The following is a 9,476-nucleotide window of genomic DNA, read 5'->3' as shown; positions in this document are numbered from 1 at the left end:
AAGGGAGGGAGGGAGGGAAGGAGGAAGAAGAGAAGAGAAAGGAAAGGGAAATAAAAGGAGGGAAGAGAAGAAAAAAGGAGGGAAGAATAGAGAGAGGAAAAGAAGGAAGAAAAGAGGGAACCAGCTAGAAAGGGAGAGGAAGAAAGATGAGGGCAAGGAGGGGCTTTCTAAGAAGCAAGCATGTTAAAGCAATAAATTGAGAACCCCTATTTAATAGCAGGTCAGATTGCCTTTGCCTGTTACTGTTCTATAACTTTTCAGAATAAAAGATATTGTGAACAAACCTTGTACAGTACAGCGAGCTGTCAGCTGAATGTTTGGAATGTCTTCCAGAAGTTGGAGTCTGGTCAAGTCCTCCCTGATACTTCTGTTACTCTATACTTTGTTCATTTTAATTCCCCTTGCCATTAATACACATGAGAATTTCTGTAAGCTACAGAAAGCCTCCAGGGCTTCTCAGTAAGACACATCTGTTAAAGTTCTCAGGAAAGATGCTGACTGCTATTATGAATATTCCATGGGAAAATGTTTTTATTAAAACATGATTTAGGTGAAGAGGGTGCTTTAGTCATCTGCCAGAGTAACATTTGTGTAAATGTTCTATCTCAATTCATTACAGTCCACAGTTCTCCTTTTTAAAAGTTATTTTTTAAAAAAATTTGTTTTCCACCAGTTTTACATTCACAGAAGAATGGCAATAATAATGCAGAGTTTCCATATACCCTGCAACCAGTTTCGACTATACTCCACGTCAATCGTGGTACACTTGTTATCATTAATGAACCAAAATTGACACATCATTATTAACCAAAATCCATTCTTATTCTGCCCCCTTAATTTTTGCCTAATATCTTTCTTCTGTCTCAATAGCCTATGCAGGATAGCATATGACATTTAATGCTCATGTCTCCTTAGGCACCTCTTGTCTTTCAGGTTCTCAGAATTTTCTTGTTTTTGATGACCCTGACAGTTTTGAGGAGGGTTAGATAGGCATTTTGAAAAATGTCCCTCACTTGGGATTTGTCTGATATATATATATACATATACATATATCATGATTAGATTGTGATTTTTTTGTTCAGAAGACCATGGAGGTGCAGTGCCATCTTTATCACATCATATCAAGGGTACATCCCACTAACATTACTTTTCAGGGATGATGCTTGAGCTTGATCACCTGGTTGAGGTGGTGTTTGTCAGCTTTCTCACCTGTAAGCTTGCCCCACCCTTTCCTTTAGACAGAAACGATCCACGCTGAAGGAATAGAAGTTGTGCTCCACTGCCTTTAGAGCAGACACCCTATGTTAATTATTTGAAATTCTTCTAAATGGGAAATTCATTATTTCTTTCCCATTTGAGTACTTTTTTATGATATTCTAAACTAATAAGTATTAATCTTTCACTTGGGGTTATAATTAAATTCTACTTAATTTATTTTGGTGCTCAAATTGTTTCAGCTTTGGTAATAGTTATCTTTCAGTTGGCTCTTGTAGCCCCTTGACATACCCCTACCAATTATTGTGTGTGTGTATGTGTGTGTGCACCTCTTTACTTGCTGACACTATCAGATGCTTCAGAATATTATATATTTCCTGCCATACTCCTAGAATCAGGTATTTCTCCAAATGTCCCTGTTCCTTTTATTGAACAATGGTATCAGAAACCAAGTTCTAGGTGCTAGGTATACTTAGGATGTCATTGATTCTAGGTCTTCTCAGTTGGCAGAGAAATGAAATACAAGTTTCCCTCAATATTCTAGAGGGATTGGTTCCAGGAACTCACAGTGTTTTCACAAGAGGTATTTCAGAACTCTTCCATTCTTGCACTATCTTTATTTAGTTTTGGTATTAGGGAATGTTGGATTCATAAAATGAGTTGGAAAGTGCTTTATCTGCTCTCATTTTCTGAAACATATTGTGAACAATTGGTATCATTCTTTTTAAAGTATTTAGTAGAATATACCAGGAAAACCCTCTGGGCTGAGTGCTTTCCTTGGGGGAAAATTATTACTTATCAATTTAATTGCTTTAATAGAGCTATCGGTCTATTCAGATGGTCTATTTCTCCTTGTGTAAATTTTGGTGCTTGGTGTCCTTCAATGAATTAGTTCATTTCTTCTAAATTATAAAATTTGCTGATGTTTAGTTGTTCACAGTATTATTTTATTATAATTTGACACCATATGATTCGTAGTAATGATGCCTCTTTCATTTTTGCTATGGGGAATTTGTGTCTTCTATTTTCTTTTCTTGATTAGCCAGGTTATAGAAGAACCAATTTCATTATTATTTTTTTTTCAGGGAGTAGGCTTCGAGTTGCATTTATTTTCTTGTTGTTCTCATGTTATCGATGGCATAGTTTCATCAAGTTCACTGTTGATTTATACTCTAATTTTCTTTTGTTTGCTTTAGGCTTAAATTTTTAAAAATCTTAGTTACCTCAGGTAGAAGAGTACTTGGAAAATTTTACATTTTTCTACTTTTCTAATATATACATTTAAAAACATAAATATCACACTGGGTACAGCTTTTGTGCATCACACAAATTTTGATGTTTTATTATCATTTTCTTTTTTCAAAATATTTAAAACTTTTTTGTTATTTATAAGTATGTTGTCTAATCTCCAAGTATTGTGGAATTTGCCAGTTACCTCTCTCTTTTGATTTCTAGTTTAATTCCAGTTTGTTCGGGGAACATACTTTGTTTAACTCCTATGCTTTTAAATTTGTTAAAGTGTGTTTCATGATTCAGGATTTGGTATATTTTGGTGACTGTTTTGTGCAAGCTTGAGAAAAATGTGCATTCTGTTGAATGAAGTATTTCATAAACATCAAGTATATCAAGTTGATTGATAGTGCTACTCAGTTTAACTACATTCTTATTTAACAGGTCAACTACTAAAATAAGCTTTTTGAAATCATCTCAAACTTAGAGTGGATTTGTCTCTATTTTTCTTGTAGTTGTATTAGTTTTTACCTCATGTAATTTGTCACTCTGTTGTTAGGTTTATGCACATTAAGAATTGTAAGGTTTCCTTGGAGAATATTTCGCTCTTCATTTTTAAATCCTTTTTATTCATCATCATTTTTCTTGTACTGACATCTGATTTATGAGTGATTAATGTAAGTGCTCCAGCTTACTTTTGACTCATTTCAGCACAGTATATCTTTCTCCACCTTTTCACTTTTATGATCAGTTTTTATGTTAAAAATAGCTTTCTTGAAGACAACTATAGTTGTGTCCTGTCTCCATCTTTGATGATTCTTTTAATTGATGCTTTTATACAATTTACATTTATACAGATTATTGATATAGCTAGATCAATAACTGCAATTTTATAACTTTCTATTTCTTATACTTCTTTTTATGTTGTATCGTCTTTTCTGACTTCTATGATTATTAGTAGAGCATTTTATGATGCCATTTTTTCTTCTTTCTTAGTATAACAATTATTCTTTTTAAAAATGCTTTCAGTTGTCTTAGAGTTTACATATACATTTTCTACTCATCTAAGTACACCTTTAAATAACACTATCACACTTCGTGTGATGTGCAGGTACCTTGTAACTGAGTCGTTCTAATGTTTTCTGATGTCCTGATGACATTTGTCTCAGTCTTTTCACTTATATATATGGTATAATCACCCAACATGTGTTTAAATTTATCACTTCAAAAATCAGTTATACCATTTTTATAATTATGGCTATTTTTAATACTCTGTCTTTTAACTTTTGTTCGGGAATCAAAATTGATTTACATACCACCATGACAGGATTATAGTATTTTTATTTGTTAAAATATTTACCTTTACCAGTGAATTTTATACTTTCATATGTTTTCATGGAGCTGTTTATTTTCCTTTTGTTTCAAGTTGAAGAACTGCCTTTAGATTTTTTGGGAGGCTCATCTAGTGGTGATGAACACCTTCAGGTTTTGTTTGTCTGGCAATGTATTTACCTCCTTTTCTTAACAAAAGCTGTGCTGGGTAAATTGTTCTTGGTTGACAGGATTTCCTTTTGTTTTATTTTTTAATATTTTAGGATTTTTAATATACTACCCACTCCTGGCCTGCTAGATTTCTGTTTGTAAATCTGCTAATTATTTTATGAAGCTTCCCTGGTATGTGAACTTGCATTTCTCTTACAACTTTTAAAATTCTCTTGCTTTTCTCTTGGCACTTTCAAAATTCTCCATAAACTCTACAATACACAGACATATAATTATATTAGTACATATGTACACATATGTACAACATATACATATGTTTGTACATACGTATACATATGTATAGTGCATAATTATATGTATGTATATTATAATATGTCTGTACATAATTATATATGTGTATAATATACATAGTATACTATTTTTTGGTGAAGTGCTCTTTGCATTGAATGTTTTGGGGACCTCTGAGCTTCATATCTCTCGATGAGTTTGGAAACTTTTCTCTCATCATTTATTTAAAAAACTTTTCAACCTCTTCCTCTCTTCTCCTTCTAGGATTCCCATAATGCATATATTTGTTTGTTTAATATTCTCTCATTAATCGCTTAATTTTTTTAAATGTTTTACTTGTTTTCTCCTGGAACTGTAGAATTCCAAATGACCTGTCTTCATATGTGCTGATTTTTTCTTCTGCTTGATCAAGTCTGCTGTTTAAATCATGTACTGAATTTTTCAGTTTAGTTATTGTATTCTTCAGCCTCAGAATTTCTGTTAGTATTGTTTTATAGTTGCTATCTCTTTTGTTGATGATATTCTTATTTTGTTCATGCACTATTTTTCTGATTTCAGTAATTATCTATATGTATTGTCCTGTAACTCAGTAATTTTTAATGCACTTATTTTGAATTCATTTTCAAGGAATTAATAAGTTTTTGTTTCTTAAGTTGATTCTGGTAGATGTATTTTCTCCTTTGATTGAGCCTTTACTCACACTTGTTGCTTTTGTTTTCACATGGTTTTTGATGTAAAGGTTTGTAAATTTTAATGTATCATTTTTTCTCAATTTAAAAATATTTTTCTTTTTGTTTCTTATTTAAGAAAATTTTCCCTTCTCCAAGGTTACAATAGTTTTCTTATATTTCTTCCTAAAATTTTAAATATTACTTTTTTAATTTATTTGAAAAGTTTTTTGATTATGATGTGAAGCAAAGGTTCAATGTTGTATTAGTCCATTCTCACATTGCTATGAAAAACTACTTGAGTGACATTGTTAGCCTTTATGTGCCTACCCAAATCTCATCTTAAATTATACTCCTCATAATCCCCAAGTATCAAGGGATACCAAATGGGGGAATTGAATTATGGGGATAGTTTCCACCAAGCTGTTCTCATGATAGTGAGTGAGCTCTCATGAAATATGATGGTTTTATAAGAGGTTCTTCCCTATTCACTTGAAACTTCTCCTTTCTGCTGTCTAGTGAGGAAGGTGCTTTGCTTTCCCTTCACCTTATACCATGATTGTAAATGTTTTGAGGCCTTCCCAGAAATGCTGAACTGTGAGTCAATTAAAACTCTTTCCCTTATAATGACCCAGTCTTGGGCAGTTTTTTATAGCAGTATAAAAATGGGCTGATACACTCAGAGTGGGCAATTTATAGAGAAAATAGTTTTAATAGTAGTTTTAATTGACTCATAGTTCCACAGACTGTATAAAAAGCATTTCTAGAGGCACGTCCAGGAAACTTACCACCACGGCAGAAGGGGAAGTGGAAGCAGGAACATCCTATATGGTCAGAGAAGGAGGAAGAGAGGGTAAAGGGGGAGGTTCTGCATACTTTTAAACAACTAGATCTCATGAGAACTCACTCACTAATAACAGCAAGGGGGTAATTGCCCCCATAATTCAATCACCTCCCACCAGGCTCCTTGTCCAATACTGGGGATTACAATTTGACATGAGATTTCGTGTAGACAAAAACCTAAACCATATCACCCTGCCCCTGATCCCTCCCAAATCTCATGTTCTTCTCACATTGTAAAATACAATCATCCCTTCTCAACAGTCCCCCAAGTCTCAGCTCATTTCAGCATTAACTCAAAAATTCAAGTTGAAAGTCTTATCTGAGACAAGGCTGGTCAATTCTGCCTATAAGCCTGTACAATAAAAAAACAAGTTAGATATTTTCAAGATGCAATCAGGGTACAAAAATTGGGCACATATACCCATTCCAAAAGAGAAAAATTTTCCAAAACAAAGGTGTTACAGGTCCCATGCAAGTGTGAAACCTAACAGGGCAGTCATTAAATCTTAAACCTCCAAAATAATCTCTTTTGACTCTATGTCTAATATCCAGGCCACACTGATGCAACAAGTGGGCTCCTTAGGCCTTGGGCATGTTTGCCTCTGTGGTTCTTCAGGGTATGGGCTGGCATTGAGTGCTTAAAGATTTTCCAGGTGCACAGTGCAAGCTGTCAAAGGATTTATTACTCTGGGGCCTGAAGGATGATGGCCCTCTTGTCATAGCTCCACTATACAGGGCCACAGTGGGGATTCTGTGTGGGGCTCCAATTCCACATTTTCTCTATGCACTGCCCTAGTAGAGGTTCTCCATCAGGACTTGCCCCTGTAGCAGACTTCTGCCTAAACATTCAGGCACTTCCATATACTCTTTGAAATCAAGGCAGAATCTTCCAAGCCTCAACTCTGGCCTTCTACACACTCAAAGGCTTAACACTATGTGGAAGTCACCAGGGCTTATGGCTTGCAACCTCTGGAGCAGTGACCTGAGTCTTATCAGGGGTTGTTTTAGCCACAGCTGGAACTGGAGTGGCTGGGGTGCAGGAAACAGTGTCCTGAGGTTGCAGGGCAGCAGGGCCCTGGACCCAGCCCACAAAACCATTCTTTCCTCCTAAGCCTCTTGGCCTATGCTGGGAGGGGCTGCCACAAAAGTCTCTGAAATGCTTTTGAGGCATTTTCCCTATTGCCTTGGATATTAATATTAGACTCCTCTCTATTTGAGAAAATTTATGCAGCCTGCTTGTATTCCTTCCTAAAAAAATAGGTCTTTCTTTTCTATCACATGTCTGGGTTGCAAATTTTTCAAACATCTACTTTCTGCTTCACTTTTAAATATAAGTTCCAGTTCTAGGTCATTTCTTTGGTCAGAATTACAATCATAGGCTGCTAGAAGCAGCCAGGTGACATATAGAACATTTTGCTGCTTAGAAATTTCTTTCACCAGATACCCTAAATCAGCACTCTCAAATTCAAAACTCCACAGATCTCTAGGGCAGAGGTATAATGCCTACAATATCTTTGTTAACGTATAACAAAATGTATAGCAAATTTCTAATCTCCATCTGAGATATCCTCAGCCTGGACTTCATTGTCTTTGTCACTATCAGCATTTTGATCACAATTAAAAGGTCTATAGGAAGTTCAAAACTTTTTCTCATCTTTCATCTTCTTCTGAGGCCTCCAAAAGTTTCTAATATCTGACCATTACCTAGCTCCAAAGTTGCTTTCATATTTCCAGGAATCTTTTTAAGCAACACTCCAATTCTGGTATTGATTTCCTGTATTAGTCTGTTTTCACATTGCTATGAAGAACTACCTGAACCTGGTAATTTATAAAGAAAAGAGGTTTAATAGGCTCATAGTTTTCCAGGCTATACAGAAGCATGCCTTAGGAATCTTTTATGTTGGAAGACAAAGGGGATGCAGGCACATCTGACATAACCAGAGAAAGAGGAAGAGAGAATGATGCAGAAACTGTTATATACTTTTAAACAGTCAGATTTCATGAGAACTCACTCTCTATCATGAGAATATCAAGGGGGAAATTGGCTCACATGATCCAATCACCTCCCACTAGGCCCCTCCTCCAACAATGAGGATTACAATTCAACATGAGATTTGGGTGGGGACAGAAATTCAAATCATAACGTGTTACATTTTCTTTAGATAACCATTCATCCTATAAATTACTGAACAGATCATGCTTTCTCCACTAATTGGCAATATTAACTCAATCATACTACAAATTCCCATATATTTGAGACCAGTTCATGATAATTCACGCTGGAAATGAATTAGATTTTTCTCACTTACTAGGACTTACTATATAGAACAACTTGTTTTAAATTGTATTTTCATATATAATCAGAAATACATATTACATCAGAACAATACATTTTTAACAATTTAGTGTCTGATGAATTGAACACAACTATATTATCTAAAAAATATAAGCTATTTTATCATGGTGAACTTTCAGTTGGGCAAATATCACAGAAAGAAAAATTGATCAAAACTCATCGAGGTGTCATTTTACTTTTGAAATCTGAAAAGATCACTGCTCAATGTGGATTTATTTTTTGTTTTATATTGAAACTTTTTCCTAATGAGCGGTGTTCTCCACAAAGTAACCTGAGAACTACTAATAATGACAAGAATGACGGTAAGACAATATCTTACATTTCTTGTTACAGAGAAAAAAAGAAGGAAGGAAAGGAGGAAGAAATAAAGAGCAAAGATGGAGGAAGAGACATAAAAAATAACTGACTTACATAAAGTTGTCTTGGTATCTTTTATATGTGTAACTTTTATATAATTAAGATATGTAGAAAAAAATATTTGACCTCTTTAAGTACCCTCAAGGGCAAAATTTACCAGTGGTAGCCCATTTCTGGACAGTCAAGAAGACAGAGTGAGAAGTCAGAGCATAGGAGCCACTCCTTGATGTCCTTTCACGTCATACAGCCCTATCACCATAATGGAGAAAGACATCTTGGAACAGATGTAACCTAGGCTGGAGGAAAAGCACCTTCTCTGAACTTAAAAATATTTTCTAAGTTTTACTTTTTATCCTTTGCTGAAAAATAGTGTATTATTTTGTTGCTCTTTTTATAGTTATGGTTGTACGTAACCTAACTAGTGAGAATGTGAGAATGTCCCCCTGATAGCTGCCTCACTTCATGTCAGCTAAACTTAAAATAAGCCTGTCTAATAAGCCAAAAACAAACAGACAAAAAACAAATTGGCAACATGGATAACATAAAGTAAGTTCTCAAGACTTAGTATAGCTACTGGGACAACTGATTCAACAACATATACAACCAGGTTCGTTATTGAGTGATGGTACCATGAAATACAGTAATATGAAAAAATGAATGAATTAAAAGCCAGAGAGGTAACCAGATACAACAGTGGTATCTGGCAAATGACAGGTAACAGGAGCACTTATACTGCTTCATTGTTAAGTAAAAGGAATGAACGTACTATAATAACATTCATACAGAGTGATGAACTAGAACTACTGAGATGGTACATGGAGGTATTCTGAGGGTAGTGACACAGCAAATATTTATGCTCCTGTATGCAAACCAGCAAGAAATGAACATGAAATTCAAGGGGGTGTATAAGTGGGGGGCCAGAGAATCTATCACATAAGGTTAATACAAGATTAAATTGGATAGCTGGGCTAATTAAATTCATTTGGAAAACACACAGAAAAACATTCTACAAATAC

This window comes from Cebus imitator, unplaced genomic scaffold (assembly GCF_001604975.1).
Source record: "Cebus imitator isolate Cc_AM_T3 unplaced genomic scaffold, Cebus_imitator-1.0 Scaffold139, whole genome shotgun sequence".
NCBI lineage: Eukaryota > Metazoa > Chordata > Mammalia > Primates > Cebidae > Cebus > Cebus imitator.
Note: the sequence above shows the minus strand (reverse complement) of the source record.